Below are 25970 nucleotides of genomic sequence, written 5' to 3'. Positions count from 1 at the left end.
CACTGCAAGCTCCGCCTCCCGGGTTCACGCCATTCTTCTGCCTCAGCCTCCCGAGTAGCTGGGACTACAGGCGCCGCCACCTCTCCCGGCTAGTTTTTTGTATTTTTAGTAGAGACGGGGTTTCACCGTGTTAGCCAGGATGGTCTCGATCTCCTGACCTCGTGATCCGCCCGTCTCGGCCTCCCAAAGTGCTGGGATTACAGGCTTGAGCCACCGCGCCCGGCCGCAAATACCCTGATTTTCATAAGGGGGACAGACAAAGTGCCCAATGTGCCCTGATTTTCATAAGGGGGACAGACAAAGTGGCCAATGAGCTGAGCCATGTGCAATACTCCTAGCAATAGACAATGTCCTTGACAAACATTTTCCTAAGGTTTTATTTTCACTGACACTTAGTTGGTGGCTAATGGGCTAACTACTTGGTCAGAACTTTGGCAAAAATCACAGCTGGAAAACACAAGGCCAAGACATTTGAGGTCAAGGGATACAAGAAAAAAGCAGTCATGTTAGTTTCTGTTTTGCCCAACTTAGTGCACCATATCTTTGTTAATACCAAACAAGACACAGAGAAGTGATGATAAAACCCTAAAGCCAATGAACTAACCAGGTAATCAAAACAGGTAGGTCTCTTAAAGGAGGGAGAGTTCCCAGAACTTTGAGATGAGCCACCCCTACCCCTTCTTTTGGTGGGTACCCTAGAGGTCAGGGCATTTGGACATCATGGGGTTATGAAAATGGATTGTTAATATAGGAGCTGATGGAGTACAGAGACATTTACAAAAAGTCACTAAGGACTATACTACGTGCCAGAAATGTAGACACTGGAGAACTTTACAGAGGAGGAGGGCCATATCAGATCTGGCAAATCAACTTCATCGGGCCTTTCCCTGCAATAGTAGGAGCCAATAGATATGCCTTAACAATGCAGATTAGGCCTTCTATTGGCTTACTCATGTAAGGCACCAACCTCTCTTAATGTTATTGAGTGGTTAACAAAACAGTTTTTACAGACTTTGGGAGTACCACAAGTTATACAGTCGGATCAGAGCTCCCACTTCACTGCAAAGGAAATGCAACAGTGGGCTTTATGAAAGAATATTGCTGAAGTTTTTCACCTGCCCTATCATCCTAGAGCAAGAGATATAGAAAGTTGCAGCCAGGCGCAGTGCCTCTCGCTTGTAATCTCAACACTTTGGGAGGCCGAGGCGGGTGGATCACGAAGTCAGGAGTTCAAGAGTAGCCTGGCCAAGATGGTGAAACCCCGTCTCTACTAAAAATACAAAAAAAAAAAAAAATTAGCCAGGCATGGTGGCAGGTGCCTGTAATCCCAGCTACTCAGGAGGCCGAGGCAGAGGCTTGACCCCTGGAGGTGGAGGTTGCAGTAAGTCGAGATCACGCCACTGTACTCCGGCCTGGGTGACAGAGTGAGACTCTGTCTCAAAAAAGCAAAGCAAAACAAAACAAAACAAAAAAACAAAGAAAGTTGTAATGGGGGTGGTGGCTCACACTTGTAATCCCAAAATTTTTGGAAGGCTGAGACAGGAAGATTGCTTGAGCCCAGAAGTTCAAGACCATCCTGAGCAACATACTGAGACCTTGTCTCTACAAAAAAGTCCACAAATTATCTGGGCATGGTAGCGTGTACCTGTGGTCCCAGCTACTAAGGAAGCTGAGGTAGGAGGATCACTTGAGCCTGGTAGATGAAGCTGCAGTGAACCCCATTGTGCCACTGCATTCCAGCCTGGGCAACAGAGTGAGATCCTATCTGAAGAAAAAAAAATAGATGCAATGGGCTTTTAAAACAAGGATTACTGAGATATAACCATATTATTTTGAATTCAAATAAATTTTTATGCTAATTTTTAAAAAAGCAATGGCTATTGAGAGCTTTGAGGACAGTGGTCCCGTAAATAGTTAAAAATACTATTCATAGTCTTGATTACATTAAATTCACACCCCTATGGCACAACTATTTCATATTTAAATTTACAACAAATCAGGAGACCACCAACAGAGATGTTGTAACTTCTGTTGTTGTATATACCCACACTTAATGCAACACAATTACCAGCTTTTACAGACATGGGCACCCCGACATTACCACCCACAGCAAGGAACATTCACCCGATACTTTCACTTTTCCTTTCCTCTTCATAGAAAATGCAGAGCATAGCCACTTCCTCTTCAATCCCAATGAGGACCTGAAGTAAACCATCAACTCTGGAATAATCCTCAGCCCGTGCCTGCTCATCATCTAGCATAAGTGGAGAAAACCACCCACTACTATCTGGAGAAAGAGAGACATACTCATCTGCGACTCACATACTTTGCTCCTCTAAAGACACTATGGAACAAATCTGGATCTGCTTCCCCGGAGGTGAAATTAATTGCCCTTGGGCAATACAAAGGGGAAAAACAGATTTATTACTGCTGGCTACAGATGACTTCTAACTTTTTCGTGTTCTCACTAGTGTCAACTACATGTCCATTGGTGGATCGCCTTAGTGTGCCACGTGCATACCAAAGGGAGATATACAACACTGCTCAGATTGGGGACATTGAAAACCACTCCTTTGGTTATTCAGATTTGTTAATTCTACTAACATGATCACAGATATCAACACTCCAGCTAACATTCTACCTCCTATCTCTACTATTGCTAGCAACACTTATGTCAGCCAAGCCAGAATCTATAATATTGCTGGTGACCCATAGGTGCCTTCTAAGCCCTGTGAACCAATTTTTACTTCAAATCAAATGAAGCCCAATCAAGCAATTGGAACTACTGTCCATGCTCTATCAAATCTCGTTTAAGAATTTCCTCATGATAGTATGCACCCAATATTGCAACTAGGAGGCTCATGATTGTTGCAATCAAATTAAAAACACTGTAATCCACAAGAAATACCAACAAACTATCTGGGATTACAGAGGTAATTATAATTCCTAATCCCTGGGATGATGATAAATGTAAACCCTACCAACAATGTATGCCCTAACAACTATTGGCCTGTTTTTCTATTAATTATTATGATCGCTCTCCTCCTCCAGTACCAGCCCCATTTATTGGGGTGGAAAGAAATTGGCACTTTACTATGAATCTTCTCTGTGATGGTTAATTTTCTGTATCAGTTTGGCTGGGCCATGGTGCCTAGATATTTGGTCAAACATTATTCTGAATATTTCTCTGATGGTGTTTCTGTGCAGGTATTTTTTTTGGATGAGGTTAATAGTTAAATCAGTAGACTTTTGGATGGATATCAGCAAGATAGTGGAATAGGACTCTCCAGTGCTTGTCTGCTGGTAGAAACATCAACTAAAACAACTATCCACACGTAAAAATACCCTCAGAAGAGCTAAGAAAACCAGGTGAGAGATTACAGTACCTGGGTGTAGCACAAAAATAAGAAAAGATACATTGAAGAGGGTAGAAGAACCAGTTTACATTACCCATATTACCCCTCCCCTAGCTCTAGACAGCACAGCATGGAGATACCCTCTGCTTGGGGGAAGGAGAGAGAAGTGAGCACCACACTTTGGTTTGGATCCCTGAACTGGGTCTGCCTCTGTAAAACCCAGTACCAAGCAGGCTTCCACAGATCCAGACTTCAGGCTGGTACCTATGGATTGAGCCTCCAGTCCTGGCCTGATACCAGGCAGGATCCCACAGCCTCAGGCTCCAGGCCTGCATGATGGACTCAGTCTCCAGGTTGCTCCACCACTAGGATGACCTCAGGAGTCCCAGGCACTGAACTGCCCCTAGAACCCAGCTGGCCTCCATGGCCACAGGCTTCAGGCCCACCCTAACACCAACTGGTCACCACATCCCCAGTTAGTTCATCAGGTCAGACTCTGTGGATACAGGATCCAGGCCCACCCAGCACCAAGCCAGCCACTGCGGCCTCAGGCATCAGGCCCACCCCAGTGTCCCCAGGCTTTGGACCCCCTGTCCTACAGCACTGGGCTAGTCCCCATGCCACAGGCTTTAAACCTACCCCAACACCAGGCTGATCCCTACAGCATTAGTCATCAGGCAAAAAACCTGTGGACCCTGCATCCTGGCTGGCCCCTATGGACAGGCTCCAAGACCACCCAGCACCAGGCCAGCCCCTGCAGCCCCAGGCTCAAGGCTGGTACCCACTCATTGAGCCTCTAAGCCCACCCCAACACCAGGCAGGATCCCGCAGCCTGAGGCTCCAGGCCTGCCCAGTGAACTTGATCTTCGCGCCTGCAGTAGCCCTAAACTCCAGACCATCCCTAGCATGAGGCTGACCTCTATGGCCCTAGGTTTCAAGCCCACCACAGCACCAGGCTGGCCCCTGCAACTGTAGTCATCAGACCAGCACCTGTAAACTCAGCCTCTAGGATGGCCCCTGCAGATATAAAATCCAGGTCAATGCAGTGTCAAGCCAGCTCCTGCAGCCCCAGGCTTCGGGCCTGCCACAGCACCAGGTCAGTACCTCTGGTCTCAAAAACCACGTGAGTACCTGTGGACACAGGCTCCAGGCTTGTCCAGTACCAGGCAGGTCACCATGACTCCACCCTCCATGCTGGCCCCTGCAGCCCCATGTTCTAGCAGACTCAGTGTCCAACACTGCTTTAGCAGACCCAGGATTTAGGCCTATCCCAGTAGACCCCTGCACTAGCATGGTCTCTGTGACCCAGGCTCCAGGGATGACCCTATGTATCTAGGTTCCCAAGGCTTAAGGACTGAGGTCAGCCCTCGGAGACTTAGCCTATAGACCAGAATCTGTATACTCAACATCCAGGCTGGCACCAGCAGATAAATTCCAGGTTGGTTCCCATAGCTAGCCTTAGCAAGCTCCAAACACCAGACTAGCCCCCACAGACCCAGACTTCGTACTGGCCCAACACCAGGCCAGTCCCAGGCTCCAGGCATGTTACTGTGGCCCCAGGTCCCAGAGGACCCAGGGTCCAGGCCTGCTCCAGCATACCCAGGTTCCAGATCCAACACAGCAGACCTGAGTGCCAGGCTGAACTTTATGAGTGAAGGCTCCAAGACCACCCCTTGCAGACCCAGACTCCAGGCCAGCCCCCATAGACCTAGGATCCAGACTTGTCCCATTGATTCAGGCTCTAGGACTGTCCTAGTGCCAGGCCAGCCCCATAGATTCAGGCTGCAGGCCCACCACTCCAGCAGCAGGTCAGCACCTGTGGACTCAGGCTTCAAGCTGGCTCCCATAGATACAGGTTCCAGGCTCACTGACATGAACCCAGGCCCCTGGTCATCCATGCACAACCAATCAACAGTTCCACACCAGGGGACTGAGGCTTCAGGCTCAACCCTGTGGGCCCAGGTTTCAGGCCCACCCACCTACTGTCCCAGGTGCCTGGCCAGCCTGCCCAAGGACTCTGATGGCAATCTTGCCATTGGACCGTGCCAGACGAACTGCCCAGAATCTCTGGGTGGGCTGAATAGTGAAGGGCCTCCCAAGATAAAGGCAGTCTGAAAAGACTGAAATAAGCCCCTACTTCCTTAAATGCACAGACACCAAGGTAAATCAATAAGAACATGAAAAACCAAGGACACATAATACACCTAAAAAACACAACAATCTTCCAGTAGCTGACCTCAAAGAAACAGAGATATACAAATTGCCAGATAAAGAATTCAAAATAATTGTTTCATGAAAGCTCAGTGAAAATCCAGAAAATCCAGGGGAACAATTCAATGAAGTCAGGAAAATAAATGACAAGAAGGAGAAATTAACAGAGAGATTAAAATTATATTTAAAAACCCAGAAATTCTAGTGCTAAAAAATACAATAAATGACATGAAAAATGTAAAAGAACATCAATAGCAGAATAGATTAAGCAGAAGAAAGAATCTGTGAACTAAAAATCAAGTTATTTGATGAGACTGGGCTTGTTCAGGATGATATGGCTGTAGGAAATCAGGTTATTTGAAAATATACAATCAAAGGAGAAAAAGATGAATGAAACAGAATAAGGAAAGTATATAGGATTTATGGGACAGCATTAAAGAGCAAATATTGGAGCTAAGAGCTCATAAATAAGAGAAAGACACAGGGGTCAAAAGCTTGTCTAACAAAACAATAGCAGAAAACATTCCAATTTGGAGAAAGATGTGAATATCTAGGTACAGGAAAGGCAAAGGTCTTCAGTCCAAACAAGACTACACCAAGACATCTTATAATAAAACTGTCAATAATTAAGGACAAAAGGAGAATCCTAAAAGCAACAAGAGAAAAGAAGCAACTAAAGTATAAGGGACTTTCCATAAAGCTAGCAGGAGACTTCTGAGCAGAGACCTCGCAGGCCAGGAGAGAATGAGGTAATATATTCAAAGTATTGAAGAAAAAAACCCTGCTAGTTAGTAACACAAAAACATATGAAAGTATACAATTCACTGGTCAAAGTAAGTACATGATCATATTCAGAATAATACTGTAATGGTAGTGTGTAAATCATTTAAATCTTTAGTATGAAGTTTAAAATTCAAAACTATTAAAAATAACAATAGCTGCAATAATTCTATGAGATACAAAATATAAAAAAAGTACATTGTGATGTCAAAAATTTTAAATGTCGGGAAGGATGGAGTAAAATTGTAGAGTTCTTTTATGCAATCACAGTAATGTTGTCAACTTCAATTAGCCTGTTATAACTATAAGATGTTTTTTGTAAGCCTCATGTTAACAACAAACCAAAAACCTATAACAGATACACAAAAGATAAAAAGTAAGGAATCAAAACATACTACTGGCCAGGCGTGGTGGCTCACGCTTATAATCCTAGCACTTTAGGAGGCTGAGGTGGGCAGATCCCCTGAGGTCAGGAGTTGGAGACCAGCCTGGCCAACATAGTGAAATCCTCTCTCTACTAAAAATACGAAAAATTACCAGGGCTTGGTGACTCATGCCTGTAATCCCAGCTACTCGGGAGGCTGAGGCAGGAGAATTGCTTGAACCCGGCAGGCAGAGGTTGCAGTGAGCCGAGTTTGTACCACTGCACTCCAGCCTGGGTGACAAAGCAAGACTCTGTCTAAATAAATAAATAAATAAATATAAAAAAATTACTACTACTAGAGGAAATATGTAATCACAAAAAAAAAAAAAAAGCAAGAGAGAAACAAAAGGGAAAAATCTACCAAATAATCAGAAAACAATGAACAAAACGGCAGTAGTAAGTCCTTACCTATCAACACTTACCTTGAATGTAATAGGATTAAATTTTTGTGTCAAAAGACAGAGCGGCCAAATGAAATTTTTGCAAAACCCAGGTAAGATGGCGCATGCCTATAGTCCCAGTTACTTGGGAGATTGAGGCAGGAGGGTTGCTTGAGTCCAAAAGTTTGAGTCCAGCCTGGGCTACCTAGTGAGACTCCATCCCTACAAAACATAAAACATTAGCCAGGCATTGTGGCACACATCTATCATCCCAGCTACTCAGGAGGATTGCTTGAGCCCAGCAGGTTAAGGCCGCAGTGAGCCATGATCATGCCACTGCACTCCAATCTTGGCAATAGAGTGAGACCCTGTCTCACAAAAACAAAGAAATACATGAAAACAAAACAAAACAAACAACCAAAAGTTGTAGTTTTTTTTTTTTTTTTTTTTTTATTGTACTTTAAGTTCTAGGGTACATGTGCACAACGTGCAGGTTTGTTACATAGGTATACATGTGCCACGTTGGTTTGCTGCACCCATCAACTCGTCATTTACATTAAGTGTTTCCCCTAACGCTATCCCTCCCCCAGACCCCCACCCCCCAACAGGCCCCGGTGTGTGATGTTTCCCGCCCTGTGTCCAAGTGTTCTCATTGTTCAATTCCCACCTATGAGTGAGAACATGCGGTGTTTGGTTTTCTGTCCTTGTGATAGTTTGCTGAGAATGATGGTTTCCAGCTTTATCCATGTCCCTGCAAAAGACATTAACTCATCCTTTTCTATGGCTGCATAGTATTCCATGGTTTACATGTGCCACATTTTCTTAACCCAGTCTATCACTGATGGACATTTGGGTTGGTTCCAAGTCTTTGCTATTGTGAACAGTGCCGCAATAAACATATGTATGCGTGTGTCTTTATAGTAGCGTGATTTGTAATCCTTTGGGTATATACCCAGTAATGGGATTGCTGGGTCAAATGGTATTTCTAGTTCCAGATCCTTGAGGAATTGCCACACTGTCTTCCACAATGGTTGAACTAATTTACACTCCCACCAACAGCGTAAAAGCATTCCGTTTCTCCACATCCTCTCCAGCATCCGCTGTTTCCTGACTTTTTAATGATCACCGTTCTCAAAAGATGTAGTTCTAAGAGGGAATTTTATAGCAATAAACAAGTACATCAAAAAAGAAAAAAGCAACACAACCTAACATTGCACATCAACAAACTAGAAAAGAAAAAGTATAAACTAAGCCCAAAGTTAGCCAGAGGAAGGAAATATAAATAACAGAGCAGAAATAAATGAAATAGAGACTATAGAAGCAATAGAAAAGATCAACAAAACTAAGAGTTTGTCTTTTGAGAAGATAAAGTCACCAATTTTTTTTTTTTTTTTTTTTTTTTTTTGGGAAATGGAGTTTTGCTCTTGTTGCCCAGGCTGGAGTGCAATGGTGCAATCTCGGCTCACCACAACCTCCACCTCCTGGGTTCAAGCGATTCTCCTGCCTCAGCCTGGTAAGTAGCTGGGATTACAGGCATGTGCCACCACACCCAGCTAATTTTGTATTTTTGGTAGAGATGGGGTTTCTCCATGTTGGTCAGGCTGGTCTCAAACTCACGACCTCAGGTGATCCACCTGCCTTGGCCTCCCAAAGTGCTGGGATTACAGGAGTGAGCCACTGCACTCAGCCTGAAATCAACACATTTTTAGATAGACTAAGAGAAAAAATGAGGACTTAACTAAATTAAATCAGAAATGCTAGAGGAGACATTATAAATGATACCACAGAAATACAAAGGAGACATCTATGAACAATTATATGCCAACAAATTGGATAACCTAGAAGAAATAGATAAATTGCTAGACTCAGGCAACCTACCAAGACTGTATCATGAAGAAAAAAAAAATCTGAAGACACCAATAATGAGTAAGGAGATTTAACCAGTAATAAAAATCTCACACCAAAGAAAAGCCCAGGACCTAATGGCTTCACTGTGGAACTCTACCAAACATTTAAGGAACTAATAACAATTCTTCTCAAATGCTTCCAAGAAAAAATGAAAAAGAGGGAACACTTCCAAACTCATTTTATAAGGCCCCCAATATAAAAGCCAGAGGACACTACACAAAAAGAAAATTATGATGACTGGGCACAGTCACTCACACCTGTAATTTCAGCACTTTGGGAGGCTGAGGCAGGAAGATTGTTTGAGCCCAGATGTTTGAGACCAGCCTGGGCAACATGGCAAGAACCCGTCTCTACAAAAAAATACAAAAACACCTGTAGCATACACACCTGTAGTCCCAGCTACTCAGGATGCTGAGGTGGGAGGATCATTTGAGCCTGGGGAGGTTGAGGCTGCAGTGAGATGTGATTGTGCCACTGCACTCTAGCCTGGGTGACAGAGTGAGATCCTCTTTCAAATAAAAATAAATAAATAAAAGGAGAAAGAAAATTACAGGCCAGCATCCCTGATAAATATAGATGCAAAAATCTCAGACAAAAGTAGCAAACCAAATTCAACAGCACATTAAAAGGATAATCTATGATAGTCAAGTGGGATTTATCCCAAGGATGGTTCAACATACACAAATCTATAAATGTGATATAGCACATTAACAGAATGATGAACAAAAACCATATGATCATCTCAACAAATGCAGAACAAGCATTTGACAAAATTCAGCATTCCTTCATGATAAAAAATTATCAACAAATCAGGTGTAGAAGGAAAGTACCTCAACATAATAAAGACCATATGTAACAAACCCAGAGATAACATAATACTCAATGGTAATAAGTTGAAAGCCTTTGCTCTAGATCAGTAACAAGACAAAGATGGCCACTCTTTTGTTTCTTTGTACATTATTGTAATAAAAAACCCATTGCTGTGTACAAATATACAGATCTCAAATTGTAACATTAAAAAACAAAATGCAATAAAGTGGCTTTATATGTTTTCCTCACTGAGACAGATATTCTGGTGAATCTAGACATTTATGATCATTAATACATAATAGGCAAGAGAAGTACAGATTTTCCAACCTCACGATCAGTAAATTCCTTTGAAAATGAAGGAAGGTATGGGTCATCAAAAGGGGAAACAGTTGGTAAGTTAGATGGCCTTGCCTACACTGTATAATGTAAGAGACACAATAAGAGCTATAAGAAACTATAGTTAAATGTTAGAAGTAAAGACAATATAGCTTTCTCAGACTTCTCCCAGTGATTATATATCTGATACATAAACATCTTCAAATGTGAAATAGTTCAATAGAGTTACATTTGTTCCACAATGACACTTTGCCAATGTATTAATCTGATCCATATTTTGAAGTACAATGATCTATAAAGAAATAAGAAATCCAAAAAAGAAACCATTAGTTCCAAGTCAAATTATATTAAAGGTCTATAGAAAAAATAAGCATGGGCAGGAAACATTGGCTACATGCCAATTTTTATTTCAAAGAGTAATGCTTGCACAAATAATAGTCTTCTTTGTCTTACAAAACAAAACAAAAAATCCTAAAATTATTCTCACAAACCTAAATTAACTGAACATAGAGTAACAAAGCCAGTATTGTCATCTGCACATTAGTTTGATTAATCAAACTGCATCTTTAAAAAAACCTGCATCTGCTGCTGTGCAGAACTGATAATTACTTTTCAACATGTAAATGAAAAATCATTATACAGCTCTCTTTTTTTTTCCTAGAAAGATGTATACCAGGATAACCAACAGAATTTGTTACTTGTTAAATCCCGCAAAAGCTACAAGGCAACTGAGAGTTGATGGCACTTAAAGACAGCAAAGATGGCCACTCTTGCCACTTCTGTTCAATATACTACTGGAAGTCTTAGCCAGAACAATTAGGCAAGAGAAAGGAATGCATCTAAATTAGAAAGTAGGAAGTTAAATTGTCCCTGTTTGCAGACAACATGGTTTTATTCATAGAAAACCCATAGAAAAACTCTAAGAACTAATAAATGAATTCAGTAAAGCTCCAGGATATAAAATCAACATACAAAAGCAGAAGTGTTTCTATACCTTAATAATGAGCTATCCAGAAAAGAAATCAAGAAACAATCACACTTATCATAGCATCAAAAAATACTTAGGAATAAATTTAACTAAGGAAATGAAATAGTTGTACACTGAAAACCATAAAACATTGATGAAAGAAACTGAAGAAGACATAAATAAATGAAAAGATATCCCATATTCACGGATTAGAAAAGTTAATATTGTTAAAATGTCCATTCCACCCAAAGCAATCTATAGACTCAATGTTATCCCTATAAAAATGACTTAATGCCCTCCATGACATCAAAAAAAAAAAAAAAAAAAAGAAAGAAAGAAAGAAAAGAAAAAAAAAAAAAAAAAAAAAAAAAAAAAAAAGAAAGAAAGGAAAAATTTCAATGACATTTTTCATAGAGATAGAAAAACAATCCCAAAATTTGTATGGAACCACGAAAGACCTCAAATAGCCAAAGCAATCTTGAGCAAAAAGAACAAAGCTGAAGGCATCACAATACATGACTTCAAAATATATTACAAAGTGATAGTAATCAAAAGACATGGTCTGGCATTAAAACAGACAAATAGACCAATAGAACAGAAGAGAGAGCCCCAGGAATAAATCTTCTCATTTACAGTCAATTGATTTTTGACAAAAGTATCAAGAACACACAATAGGAAAGAAAAGCATTGGAACAACTGGATATCCACATGCAGAAGAATGAACTTAGACCCTTATCTCATACCATTCCAAGATCAACTCAAATGGATAAAAGGCTTAAATGTAAGAACTAAAACTGTAAAACAGCTAGAAGAAATCCTAGGGGAAAATCTCCATGACATTGGTATGGGCAATGATATTTTGGATATGAACCCAAAACCACAGGCAACAAAAGCAAAAATACATAAATGAGATTATATCAACGAAAAAACTTCTGCACAGGCAAAAAAACAATTGATAGAGTGAAGAGACAACCTATGAAATGAGAGAAAATATTTGCAAACCATACATCTGATAAGGGGTTAATATCCATGATATATAAGCAACTCATACAACTCAGTAGTAGGAAAACAAATAACCCAATTTAAAAATGGGCAAAGGCTCTGAATAGACATTTTTAAAAGAAGACATACCAATGGTTAACAGGTATATGAAAAAATGCTCAAAACCACTAATCACCAGGGAAATGGAAATTAAAACTACCGTGAGATATCACTTCACACCTGTTAGAATGGCTATTATCAAATAAGTGAAAGTTAAGTTTTGGAGAAGATATGAAGAAAAGTGAACTCTTATATACTCTTGGTGGAATGTAAATTAATACAACCATTATGAAAAACAGTATGGAGGTTCCTCAAAAAATAAAAAATAGGGCTAGGTATGGTGGCTCATGCTAGTAATCTCAGAACTTTGGGAGGCCAAGGTGGAAGGATCACTTGAGGCCAGGAGTTTGAGACCCCCTTGGATAACAGAGTGAGACCCCCATCTCTGCAAAAAATTTAAAAATTGGCTGAACATGGTGGCACACACCTATAATCTTAGTTACTTAGGAAGCTGAGGTGGGAGGATTACTTGAGCCCAGGAGTTCAAGGCTGCAGTGAGCTATGATCATGCCACTGCACTCTAGCCTGAATAATAGAGTGAGAGGCCGGGCGCGGTGGCTCAAGCCTGTAATCCCAGCACTTTGGGAGGCCGAGACGGGCGGATCACGAGGTCAGGAGATCGAGACCATCCTGGCTCACACTGTGAAACCCCGTCTCTACTAAAAAATACAAAAAACTAGCCGGCGAGGTGGCGGGCGCCTGTAGTCCCAGCTACTAGGGAGGCTGAGGCAGGAGAATGGCGTGAACCCGGGAGGCGGAGCTTGCAGTGAGCTGAGATCCAGCCCCTGCGACAGAGTGAGACTCCGTCTCAAAAAAAAAAAAAAAAAAAAAATAGAGTGAGATCCCATGTCTAAAAGGGAAAAATAAAAATAGAACCATGTGACCCAGCAGTCCTTTTTCTGGATATATACTTGAAAGAAATGAAATCAGTACCTCAATGAGATACCAGCACTCCCATGTTCATTGCAGCATTATTCACAATAGCCAAGATAAGGAATTAACCTGGTTGTCAACAGATGAATGAAGAAAATGTGGTACACATACACGAGTACTATTTAGCCTTAAAAAAAGAAGGAAATCCTGTCATTTGTGACAATATGGGTGAACCTGGAAGACATTATATTAAGTGAAATAAGCTAGATTTATATTTGTCTTTCTGTACAAAGACAAATACAACATGATCACCCTTAAATGTGGAATCTAAAAAGTTGAACTTAAAGAATAGAAAGTAGTATGGTGATTATCAGGCACTGGGCTAGAGGGTATGGTTGGGGAGATGTTGATCAAAAGATACCAAATTTCAGCTAGATAGGAAGAAGAGGTTCAAGAGATCTATTGTACAACATGGTGACCATAGTTAATAACAAGGTATTGTATTATTGAAAGTTGCTAAGAAAGTGAATTTTAAGAGTTCTCACCACAAAAATAAGTGTGTGAGGTAATGAATACGTTAATTATTATGATATAGCCACACCACAAGGTATACATATTTCAAAACAACATGTTGTGCATGATAAACTATACAATTTTTATTTGTCAATTTAAAAAATAAATTAAGTTGGCTGGGAGCAGTGGCTCACGCCTGTAATCCCAGCACTTTGGGAGGCTGAGGCAGGCAGATCACGAGGTCAGGAGATCAAGACCATCCTGCCTAACATGGTGAAACCCCATCTCTACTAAAAATACAAAAAATTAGCCAGGCGTGGCGGTGGGCACCTGTGGTCCCAGCTCCTTGGGAGGCTGAGGCAGGAGAATGGTGTGAACCTGGGAGGCGGAGCTTGCAGTGAGCTGAGATTGCACCACTGCACTCCAGCCTGGCTGACAGAGCGAGACTCTGTCTCAAATAAAATAAATAAATAAATAAATACATAATAAAATAAAATAAATTGAAGAAATCAGTGGACTTTGACTAACGCAGATTAACATCCATAATGTGGGTGGGCCTCATCCAATCAGTTGAAGGCCTTAAGAGAGCAAAGTCCGACCTCTTCTGAGCAAGAAGGAATTCTACCAACAGATGTTGGACTGGAACTGCAACTCATCCCTGAGGCTCCTGCCTGCCATCCTATCTCATCGAATTTTAGGCTTGCCAGTCCTCCAATCACATGAACCAATTCCTTAAAATAAATCTTTCTTTTTCCATGCACACACATACACATGCATGCATACACACATACATCCTCTTGGTTCTGTTTCTCTGGAGAAACCCTGACCACTATACCCTTCCCTGACAATAGTCAGTATCCAAGGAAGGCAATGTCTACCACATATTACTTGGGCCAAAGCATTTCTAAAAACTTAGGAACCACCACCATCTTGGCAATGCTTCCCTAACCCAACCTCTCACAATATCAACTGCAAGTTTTACATAACCTTAAATGGAAGCAAACTCTATAACAATTGCATCGCTGGCTGTTCACAGCAAACAATCCTAGTTCTTAAGTGTTAAAGCAAAGCCAATTCATATAAAAAACATATTTGATCCCATGGAGAAATCCAACCTCTCTCTGGATGGAAGCTTATTTACCCAAATTGACCAACTACTTGCTTACAACTATTACAAAAATTGCTGGGTTTACCAAGACCACCATTAACAATGACTTGGAAAATATTTAAGCAAAGTGGCCACCCAATGCTACTCCTCTGGGGCACCTTATAAAGCAAATGCCCCATCTTACAGAAGACAGAAGCAGTAATCAGAAGCCTAGGAGTAATGCTAAATTTGTTGGTGTAGTCACATGACCACCTCCCAAGGGACCACCCCTGAGGCTAATAAAACCATATAAATGGCCATCCTAGAAAATTTTCCCCTAAAATGAAGGCCATGGTCTTCCACTGAAGCACATTGCAATAAACAGGGAAGGGAATGGGCCATATGTGTAATATAATTGACGACTACTTTCCAAATAACTTGATCCATCTGTAAAGATCCCATGTGTGAGTGTTTCATAGTTTAAGATATAATTTGGTGTGCTGCTAAATTGACAACTTTTGTTTTCAACCATTGAGAGCATCTGTGAAACCTATTTCATGCCCGTGGAAACACACTGATGCTATTTACTATTAGCAATCGGCAGGAAATCCAAGTACTAATACACACTAATTTGGGCAAGTAGAAACAGAAAGTTGCCCACCAAACCAAACTTGAATATAGTTTTGGCCACAGCAATACATAAGACAGCAAATGCAACCATGCTGGGCTTGCTTCGACCAACCTGATTTTAGTACATGTAGCATAATACCTCTCCCCTGGCCAAACACCCTTCAAAACCTCACTTACCAAGATGAACATATTCTATCATTATCCAATGACAACATCCAGAGGCTAATTTCACACAAATCTATGGGCAATGGTGAGCTGAGCTCATAACCAGTTTAGTTGATCTAGGTGCTGAGTACAAGACAGATAACACACAAGCTTGTCTGACTCTAACATTATAAGCTCCTATTAACACAATCTGGGATTGCACTAAGTCACACAAACTTGCCTTCACAGGTATACAGATAATATAGGCAGCAGAGGGAACCTGGTGGACCTGTAAGGGAATCACATGACTTCCCCTGTCACAAGGTTCCCTTGTCTGACCCTGGATGATATACCCCTCACTTGTGTTTGGCTCAAAATTCCAGTAAATTTCTAATGAGTAGCAACCCCCATCCCACCCCCCTACAAAGTACGTGCCCCTACAAACTATGCTAAGTGCAACTCTCCAATGCTACAAATGAGCTTTCCTCACAGTCTCCCTGGTACTAGCGGCAACAGTTTTGTTAATCTGGGGAGTGTGGGGGGAGGTAGTGGGCAGAACAATGTTAAGTGCAGCGTACCACACAATTAAAAGATACACAAACAGTCATGTCCAAGAAATTATCCACACAAATTAAAGTAGTTCAGGTTGCATGGTAACTTGGTGGCCTATGGCTAAGTGTTCAGTCTCCACTAAGACCCAGTAAGGACCTCACATGGTGTCTCACACTTGTAGTCTCAGCACTTTGGCAGGCTGAAGCAGGAGGATCTCTTGAGGCCAGGAGTTTGAGATCAGCTTGGGCAACACAGTGAGACCTCATCTCTACAAAAGAAAAAATGTAAGAACATTAGCCAGGCATGGTGATGCACACCTGTAGTCTCAGCTACTCAGGAGGCTGAAGCTGGAGGATTGTTTGAGCCTAGGAGTTTGAGGTTATATGATCATGCCACCGCACTCCAGCTTGGGCCACAAGTGAGACACAGTCTCTCTTTCTCAAAAAAAAAAAAAAAAAAAGCCTACTAGGAAGCCAAAAACTGTTTCTCAAAAATAAAATAGTTATTCAGAAAGGATGGCAGGGCTTTGCTCTAAAATCCTAATGGCCTGAACTTGATTAATCTATAGGGGCCTTACAGAAGCTTCAAACAGCACCTTTACCTGCCACTGACCCTACAAGTCCCACTAGATCAGCTGGATCAAGTAGCCCACATATCAGAAAAGCTTGCGTGGCAGCCAAAACCTTTTGTGAAGCCTTCTCTTGGCTCCACTCGAAACTAACACCTTTTTAAGTTACTTGGCAAATGTGCCAGGAGTAGCACACCCAAGTGAGAAATTTGTGGCCTCCATAATCCAAAGAGGCTCACTAGGCATTGCGCCTCTTTTTTTGGATGTAGTAAGGGCCGGATGCAACAACTTATCCTTCACCTTAGAAGTGATTTTTCAACAGGCCTCACACCACTGGACACCTAGAAATTTCACTGAGTTGGAAGTCCTCTGAATTTTTTTCTACCCTCGACATGCAAATGTCTCACCAAATATGTTTACAGTAGTTGTTACTTCTTGTTCACTAGGTCCAGTCTGCATAATATCATCAATGCAATGGACCGGTATGACGGCTTGTGGCAAGGAGAGGTGATCAAAGTCCTTGCAGACTGAATTATGACAGAGGGCCAGAGAGTTGACGTGCCCCTGACATAGGATAGTGAAAGATGTATTGCTGGCTTTGTCAGCTGAAAGCAAACTGATTCTGGTGGTCTTTTTTTTTTTTTTTTTTTTTGAGACGGAGTCTCGCTCTGCCACCCAGGCTGGAGTGCTGTGGCCAGATCTCAGCTCACTGCAAGCTCCGCCTCCTGGGTTCACGCCATTCTCCTGCCTCAGCCTCCCGAGTAGCTGGGACTACAGGCGCCCGCCACCTCGCCCGGCTAATTTTTTTTTTGTATTTTTTAGTAGAGACGGGATTTCACCGTGTTGGCCAGGATGGTCTCGATCTCCTGACCTCGTGATCCGCCCGTCTCGGCCTCCCAAAGTGCTGGGATTACAGGCTTGAGCCACCGCGCCCGGCCTGGTGGTCTTTTTTTAAATTAGTAAGTATCAATAGCTACATACCAGGTAACAGGAGATATATTAATTTGCTCATCAACAAAATCACATCTGGAACAGCAGCTGTAATTGGAGACAAATACCTGGTTAAGTTCATAATAATCCACTGTCATTCTCCAAGATTCACCTGCTTTCTGCACAAGTCAAATGGATGAGTTGAATGGGATGTGGTGGGAATCACTATCTTGCATCTTTCAAGTGCTTGATGTTTGTATTTATCTCTGTTAAACCTTCAGGACTGTGGTATTGCTTTTGGTTTACTGTTTTCCTATGTAGAAGCAGCTCTAGTGGCTTCCTATTGACCTTTTCCACCATAGTAGACCTCAATCTACAATCAGGAAACCAATGTGCCAACTCTGGCAGTTGCTGAGTATGTCTATTCCAATTATGCATTCTGGAACTTGGAAAATAACCACAAAATGAGTTTGGAGATCCACTGGACCCTCTGTGAGACAGAACTGATAAAACTACATTGATCACCTGAGTTTCCCCCACTCTAATTAGTGGACTATAGTGACATTTTGGGTCTCTTGGAATGAGTGTCACTTCAGAGCCAATGTCCAGTAATACCCAAAATATCTGATTATTTCTTTTTCCCCAATGCATAACCACTTGATAAATGACCATAGGTTCCTTTGAGGAAGTCTATGAAAAAGAGTAACAATATAAAGTTCTGGCAGTATAATAGGATTCTTCTTCAAGGGCTTCCCCTTCATTCAAGGGGTTCTGGGTCTGTTACCTGGCTGAAGTCTGGAGTTGATTGGACAGTGAGTCTATGTTTTGTTGATTCAAGTTAGACATTGTTCACTCAAACTAGAATGCTCCTGCTTATACAGATCAAGGAAGAATTTATAAGACAGTCCATCTATTTCTTTTCTAGGGACATGATGATCAACCAGCCAATGCCAAAGGTCTCCGAAAGTTACACTGTTTTGATTATTGCTTTGACTCCCCTGTCCATCACAGTAACCACACTCACCTTGTTTTTGGTGATTTAGTTCCGCCATTTGGCCCCTGCTGCCCCAGGATCTGATTGCCTCTATTGCATCCAGGGATCCCAGTTTGGAGGCAGCAGTTCCCATTATAATTTCTGACCTACAGAGAAAAGCAACCACAGAACTCTTCAAAGATGCCGGGGTTCCCCCTCACAAATTTATTTCTCACAATCATGTTGCAAAGTGTGTTCTCCCAATCTGGGTGAAGGGATCTTAAACAATAAGTCGACTCTAATATTCTAATCTTCCTAAGTCTTTAGATCCCTTCCTTTATAGTATACCACGACAGTTCTATCATTTCAACTTCATTTAGTCTAGGCCACATTTGATCCATGTTTCAGCCAACCAACCAAACTGTTAGAGCCCTAACACCTTGAGCTAAAACATTCAATTCACTATTTCTGCTTAGTGGGCCTATATTAATAAAGTTAGCCTGATTCAACTTCCTATTCCTTCCAAAATTATCCCACACCCTTAATATCCACTTCCACAGATATTCCCCAGATTTCTGTCTATATAAACTGAAAAAAATCATGCAGTTGTCTTGGTGTGTAGCACACCTTTCAAGGCCTCCTGGAACTTGAGTCTAACTCTATGTCTAGAAGCAAAGAGGGGTTGTGGGTAAGTCCTGATGAAACTCAGCAGTGCCTCAAGGAAGGTCATTGCAGGTTCTTCAGGCAAAGCAGGGTTAACTTTTTCAGACAAGACTAGAATGACTGGCAAAGAAGTCTGTAGAATTTAGGAGTCTGATGTCTCCAGCTTCATTGGGATCTTCTCATAGTCCCCTAGTCCAATTTTCAGGATCCCATTCCTTCCCAACCAATGTCCTCTTTTTAACAGAACTTCTGCATCTTATTCCCCATTCCTCATCACCCATATCCTTACAATTGCCTTTTTCCTGGATGCTAATTTGAAAATATACTACCTGATTCATTATTTTTCCATAAACCTTTGCTCTACTGGCAGAATAGAATCTTAGGTTGTGCTATGGGTTGAATGTGTCCTCTTTGAAATTCAGGTGTTGGAACTTAATGGCAATGTGATGGTATTAAGAGGTGAGGCCTTTAAGAGATTAGGTCATTGGAGCTCCTCCCTTTGTGAATGGGATTAAGTCCCTTATAAAAGAGGCTTCAAGAAGTGTTCACTTGTATGCCTTTCTGCTTTCTGCCATGTGAGGACATATTATTCCTTTCCTCTGGTGGATGCAGCAAGAAGGCCTCATGAGACAATTGAACCTGCCAGCGTCTTGATCTTGGACTTTCCAGCCTCCAGAACTGTAAGAAAATGAATTTCTGTTCTTTATAAATTACCCAGTTTCAGGTACTCTGTTATAGTAGCACAAATGGACTAAGACGGGTTGTAAGCTGGGATATGGAGGCTGCAATGTCCATCTCCAGACCTCAGTCCCCAAGCACCAACTAGAAAATTTCACAACCACTGGTCAAGTGTTCAGAGGGTTGGTGTCCATGACCAAACCTTTTTCTGTTCTCTCTATGCTATATATACTTTGCAGTAGCTTGTCTAAAACACACACTCTTAGTAAGCTGGTAGGGGAAAAAAGCCATTTTTTCTCAGCCAGCAGATTATAGTTGGTACAGTAAAATTTCATTTTATATTGAGGCCTGATTCTAAAGGGGATTCAAAATTTAAGGGAAAATGACATATAGTCAAAATTATCCTTGGAACTCATTTATGAAGGCTCCATGTTAAAGATCTACACAATGCTTATCAGTGAGGTCAGTGTTGGAACAGATCCCTGTTTCTTCAATTAAGCAACAGATTAAGTAGCTGGCTTCTGGTTATGGCCCCTATTGCATGAAAAGTAAACATACTTAAACACTAGTAACACACTCAAGATGATGAAATACATTACAAGAAGCACACAGAAACTGAAATCACCTAATTGAAGAGCAGATTCAAGTCTCCCAACCTTCACTCATTCTGGGACATAGGCTGACTTAGTGGAATGGTAGGCAGATTCACTCCCATTATTTATATTCTTATTTTCACATGTATGTATGATGTGACTCCACCATCAAGGGAAGTCACAGGCCCAAAGGGTACATTTGGGGACAAGGTCAGAAAGAGCCTTTCCAGTTGGAATTCTAAAGAAATCAACAGAGAATGGAGGTTAGCAAAAGGTAGTCAACCTGGAGGGATGGTGTATGCTTATAATATTGTTACTTGAGTGTTTTCCATACTTTTATAAAGGAGACTACATGTCTTCTAAACATAATAAAAAAAACACCAGGAACTTTCGACATTCAATCCGGATGATTCTGAAGCAGAAACAACTGAAATAGAATTATTTGGGTGGAGCGGGGAGTGGGATGTGCAGAGAGTTGTCTTGGTTGGGTTCAACTGTAACAACGATGAGGTAATTGTTGTGTTGTCATAACAAAACAAAAGTTTGCACAGAATCTAGAAAAAATAGAACCCAAACCCAAGAATTTGTCATTGTTGATTAGCCCTGTACAAGGAAGAGACCACTGTGTGTAGCAGCCTAAGTCTTGGATCCTAAGGAGGTATATTCTCCTACACAGTGGAAACCTTTCTCAGGCTCCTTCATGCTCTGTAGCAACTACCTGCAAAGATTATCTAATCCCTTTTGCTCAGAGTCCAACTGCACGTAGCCTCTTCAAATTGCCATAATAATAGCTAACATTTTTTAAGTGTTTGCTATGTTACAGGCCTAGTTATAGTTAGGTTTGACTCAATCCACTAAACAGGCTGCTAGCCATTTTATTTCACTACTTTAACTTCCTCTTGCATTTAATTTTTTTTGTTTTTGTTTTTGTTTTGAGACAGAGTCTCTCTGTTGCCCAGGCTGGAGGTCAGTGGCACAATCTTGGCTCACTTCAACCTCCAACTCCTGGGTTCAAACGATTCTCGTGTCTCAACCTCCCAAGTAGCTGGGATTACAGGCATGTGCCACCATGCCTGGCTAATTTTTTGTATTTTTAGTAGAGACAGGGTTTCGCCATGCTGGCCAGGCTGGTCTTGAACTCCTGGCCTCAAGTGATCTGCCTGCTTCGGCCTCTCAAATTGCTGGGATTATGGGTGTGAGCCATAACACCCATCCGAGTTTAAATCTTTGTTTTCCTCACTCTTAAGGAACTGAAAACTGACAGCAGTTACTGAGGAAGGAGAGCCTTTTGGGGTTTGTTCTCAGATGCACGCCCTCTGCTTGGCCACTGAGTAAATCCCTTTTGGAGTGACTGTATATTTCAGGTGACCCATTAAACTATCCCTCATTTTCTACTTCCATTCTCAGGGGTGGGATCCCTAAATTGAATGTGGGTTATAACTGTTGTCCCAACCCTAGGGCTAACTCGATTGGCCCAAGGAGGAGCACCTGACTATTTTGAAGCCCTTTCCAGGAATTTGAAATTTCAGAGGAAAGAGAGAGAGAGAGAAGAGAGAGAGAGAGAGAGAGAGAGAGAGAGAGAGAGGTAAAAGAGTGAGAGAGGGAGGAAGGGAGGGACTTTTTTTCCCTGTAGCTGAAGGTTAGAAAGTAAACAACACTGCCTTGGCAGTATGGGCAAACTATTTTTCCATGCTTTCTAAGGAGCAGAGAAAGCTGCTCATCACAGATGATGAAACAAGGAGAAACATAAAGACAAGAATAAATGATATTGCCTGTTGTCCAAGTTTCTGAAGACTTTGAAGTTGCCTCTTCTAGTCCACTTCTGAGGTCCAGTAACTTGCTTAACCTTAGGTATTGTGACATACCCTAACTTACAATAAATTTTTCTATTTTGCCTGAGGTTACATTGTTTTCTGTTATTTGTAGTTGAAGACTAGTAGTACAGACACCTTATTCAGGTTGATCATTATGCCTAAATTCGTGGGCCAATTTTCTTTCAATTGTTTTTTGTCATTTCATCCAGAACAATGTCCAAGAAAGACCAATATCCTATCTGCTTCAGTCTATTTCCAGGCCATTTCCTTCCACGGGCTGATATGCCACTGTTCAGTTATTACTCTTGCCTGCACCCAAGAGGTTGAATCAGAGCCAAACCACAAGTCAGTGCCAGCAAAGTGGCTGCATTTATTTCCATTCTGCAGCAGTAGATAATTTATAGATGTATTTAGCATGAGTTGAGAGAATTTGTGGAGAAAGTGGAAAGATGGGGAGTTCCAGAGTGAAAATAGACACCAAATCAGTAGAGGAATGAAACGCACTTATCTTATCTTTAGAATCTCACCCAGGGAGCTCAAAGAGGATAGAGCAAGGAACACTAGGTCAGTTCTCCATATATTTGATATTGTGCTATCACATTCTAGATCTTATTCATTCTTTCTATGTTTTTTTGTACCAATTAACCATCCCCACTTCTCCCACTAAACTCCCATTACCCTTCCCAGCCTGTGGTAGCCATCATTCTACTCTCTATCTCCATCAGTTCAATTGTTTTAATTTTAACTCCCACAAGTTGCTATGATAGGCAAAATGCTTTATGGCGCATAGGTTTGCTTCTGAGGCAGGGAGGGCAGAAATATAACAGAGCTAAAGAGTAAGCAACCAGACAAGATAGGCAGTTCAAGGCAGGGAAATGAGAGGGGAAGAGGTAGTGGGGACTAGATGATAAGATGAGAGAAAAGTGAGGTAGAAAGCTCTAGAGATCAACCAGAGCATTCTAAAAGCATCAAGTTAAAAACCAGTTGACTCATTTGGAGGTCAGCCAAACCAGGCAGGGTAGCTGCATATTGTATTGATGTAGCTAGGAGAGTGAAGAGGCAGTGACTTGAGCTTTCCTGATCATTTCTGCAAGACGACACTCCCGCTCCCACACTCTCATCAACATTATTTGGATGAGCTCATTTCTCATTGCCACTGTAGCCCCTTCAACCTACATCAAACGATCCTGCATTCTATCAGAGTTCTCCACTTCCCTTTATCCCTGTTTCCAGGCAGAATATTGAGAGAAACATCATAATTGTGCTTGCAACTAATATCCATTATTACTTGATGCAAGTTTTCATATAAGTGAAATCCATATTTAATTTGGTCATTTTATCCAGGGTAAAATGTTCTATATAATTCATGAGAAATGCAAGAAAGAGTAGAGGGTCTATTCAGGCTAAATTGTTTGCAAGAAACCCATTAAGCTAACTAAAATAAAGTGAAGTTTATTCTAAGACTATGAGTGGACTAATAGGATGGAAGGAATGGTGCAGAAATCTAAGAATAAAAGCTATAACAAGCCAGGTGTGATGGTACACACCTGTAGTTCCAGCTACTTGGGAGGCTGAGGCCAGAGAATCATTTGAGCTCAGAATTTCCAGGCTGCAGTACGTTATGACTGTGCCACTGCACTCCAGCCTGGGCCACAGAGCAGACCTGGCTCGAATAAATCATTCATTCATTCATTCATTTAAAAATAACAGGAATAGACCACACCAAGATTGGAGTAAGGGATATTTTGGGCTTTAAGGTGGCCCTAGAGACTTATAACAGGAGTTTAAGGTCTTCATTATAGTGACTTGGCTACGTTTTTAATGCATGCTTCTGTCCATTCCACTATTACTTGACTGCCTCTAATTACTCATGATTACTAATAAATCTCCCTGTATATAGCCTATCATGACTTCTTCAGCCTCAACTATACCTCATGACCTTTTAGCTGTAATAATTCACTGTTTGTTTTTGTTGTTGTTGTCATTTTCTGTTTCGTATTTTACATTTAAGAAAGAGAGAATCTGATTGATCTGATTGGCCTGGCTAATTTTTTCAAGCCAGCCCATACAGGCCAGCTTACATCCTTAGAACAGGTCTTTCTCCCTACCCTACCACAAAAATTTGTCTGTGGCAGGGGGAAGGAGGACATGCAGAATCATATGGTAGAAAATGTGGCTATGTAGGCGGCATCGGCTTTGGGCAAGGACATTTTACTTAGAATAGAATGTGGGTAAAACTTGTACTTTAACTAACATGTCCATGAAAGAAAATTACAGAGGTCCACAAGAGCCTAAGACAGTGGCATCTAACATGAGATACAAAGAAAGAAAGTGGCTGAGGCACTGATGCCCACACCAAAGGAACAGTGGGAGTTAATCTAAGCCTGAGAAAGGGCCTCAGATCTGTACAGTAGAAAGGCTGGGGCTCCCTTACGGGGATACTTATTGTACATCTACTTTGGGCCAGACACTTTACATTTACTCACTCATTTATCTGGTCTCATATCATCCTTAAAGAGTAATTATTATTATTATTATTATTATTATTATTATATATATATTTTGTTGAGATGGAGTCTTGCTCTGTTACCCAGGCTGGAGTGCAATGGCATGATCTCAGCTGACTGCATCCTCTGCCTCCCAGATTCAAGCCATTCTCCTGTCTCTACTTCCCAAGTAGCTAAGATTACAGGTGCCTGCCACCACGCCCAGATAATTTTTGTATTTTTATTTTATTTTTCTTGAGATGGAGTCTCGCTCTGTCGCCCAGGTTGGAGTGCAGTGGCGCCATCTCGGCTCGCTGCAAGCTCCACCTCCTGGGTTCATGCCATTCTCCTGCCTCAGCTTCCAGTGTAGCTGGGACTACAGGTGTCTGCCACTACGCCCGGCTAATTTTTTTTTTTTTTGGTATTTTCTTTTTTTTTAGTAGAGACGGGGTTTCACTGTGTTAGCCGGGATGGTCTCGATCTCCTGACCTCGTGATCCGCCCGCCTTGGCCTCCCAAAGTGCTGGGATTACAGGCGTGAGCCACTGCGCCCGGCCTAAAGAGTAATTATTATTATTATTTTTTTTATTATACTTTAAGTTCTAGGGTACATGTGCATAACGTGCAGGTTTGTTACATATGTATACTTGTGCCATGTTGGTGTGCTGCACCCATCAACTCGTCAGCACCCATCAATTCATCATTTATATCATGTATAACTCCCCAATGCAATCCCTCCCCCCTCCCCCCTCCCCATGATAGGCCCCAGTGTGTGATGTTCCCCTTCCCGAGTCCAAGTGATCTCATTGTTCAGTTCCCACCTATGAGTGAGAACATACGGTGTTTGGTTTTCTGTTCTTGTGATAGTTTGCTAAGAATGATGGTTTCCAGCTGCATCCATGTCCCTAGAAAGGATGCAAACTCATCCTTTTTTATGGCTGCATAATATTCCATGGTGTATATGTGCCACATTTTCTTAATCCAGTCTGTCACAGATGGGCATTTGGTTGATTCCAAGTCTTTGCTATTGTGAATAGTGCCGCAATAAACATACGTGTGCATGTGTCTTTGTAGTAGAATAATTTATAATCCTTTGGTATATACCCAGTAGTGGGATGGCTGGGTCATATGGTACATCTAGTTCTAGATCCTTGAGGAATCGCCATACTGTTTTCCACAGTGGTTGAACTAGTT

The sequence above is a fragment of the Trachypithecus francoisi genome, unplaced genomic scaffold, assembly GCF_009764315.1.
Source record: "Trachypithecus francoisi isolate TF-2019V2 unplaced genomic scaffold, Tfra_2.0 Lachesis_group6, whole genome shotgun sequence".
Taxonomy (NCBI): Eukaryota; Metazoa; Chordata; class Mammalia; order Primates; family Cercopithecidae; genus Trachypithecus; species Trachypithecus francoisi.
The sequence above is the reverse complement of the archived record's forward strand: the minus strand, read 5'-3'. Positions refer to the sequence as shown.